Raw genomic sequence first — 1,057 nt, forward strand, 5'->3', positions numbered from 1 at the left:
ACGATCTCTGTACTGTGTGATTGGCATAAAACCAGGATGGCCCTTGGCATTGTATTGTAAATGCAAAGGGAAGGAAAACATGGATTCCCTGACATTCCACCACACCTGTGGGGAAAGGGGTGAATGGCTAGCCAGGTGCAGGAAGAGACTTCTTTCTATCATTGTGTTGACTTATAAATTTTGTTTTCTCCAAAATGATGTATGGCTTGCAAATTGAACATGGTCCTATCATGTTAAAGGGCATATGACTATAACCAATAATGGTAAAGGGCACCTAATTGCAATTTTTGCCTCTGTACTTTCCGCTTGCAACACTATAAAAACTAGGTAAAACAAAGGGCCCGCGCGCTCTCCCTCAGATTTCTGTCAGAGTTGCCGTCGCTTGGCCAAGCTAGACAATAAAGCTTTAGTGTGTAATCGACGGATTTTGTTCGTGTCTTCAATGTTTCGAGTCCCTCCGGATTAGGCTTAACATGCTCAACACATTTTTATCAGATGAATGGATGGGTGGAAGGATGGGTGTAATTATTTTCAAGTTTTATTTTACAACTTAAATTATTTTATTTATTTAAGTCCAAAAGAAATTTTACTTGTAGTGCCAAGTACAAAAGTGAGACTTTATGGTTGGACAAGACTCCACTCTGCCCCCTAGTGGTAGTCCGAGTCTCGGCTCCAAGACGGAAGATCTATTTCCGGAAGCCGGAGCTCAGGGCTGAGGGTTCATTTGCATACCCACAACGCTTTGCACATTGAACATATTCCAACCTAAAAAAATGACTAGGATCTCCATTTTCCTTTCAATAATTTTTCCCTTAAAGTGAGACTTCTTCATAAAATTGTGTGAAGAAAAGGGAAAAGTCACCATATATTGGAGAAAATAATCACCATTATTGTATTAGGGATGATAGTTAATGGAGGAATATGGGTCGGGAATAATAAACATACTCTGGTTTCTCTTCAGATCGCATAAATCTTTCGCCTTTTACTAAAGATTTCCGTGGAGAGGAACAATTCTGAGTTTTGAACCAATTTTTTGAGGCCTTGCGTTTGTAAGGCT

At 39.8% G+C, this 1,057-nt stretch overlaps 1 non-coding gene across 1 annotated transcript; it reads left to right on the forward strand.

Moving 5' to 3' along the window:
- The first annotated feature begins 941 nt into the window (after window positions 1-941).
- LOC136401852 (U5 spliceosomal RNA) lies at window positions 942-1,057 on the forward strand. The gene has a single exon (XR_010750779.1). It is a non-coding gene; the product is annotated as a U5 spliceosomal RNA (small nuclear RNA).

Source organism: Saccopteryx leptura, chromosome 3 (assembly GCF_036850995.1).
Source record: "Saccopteryx leptura isolate mSacLep1 chromosome 3, mSacLep1_pri_phased_curated, whole genome shotgun sequence".
NCBI lineage: Eukaryota > Metazoa > Chordata > Mammalia > Chiroptera > Emballonuridae > Saccopteryx > Saccopteryx leptura.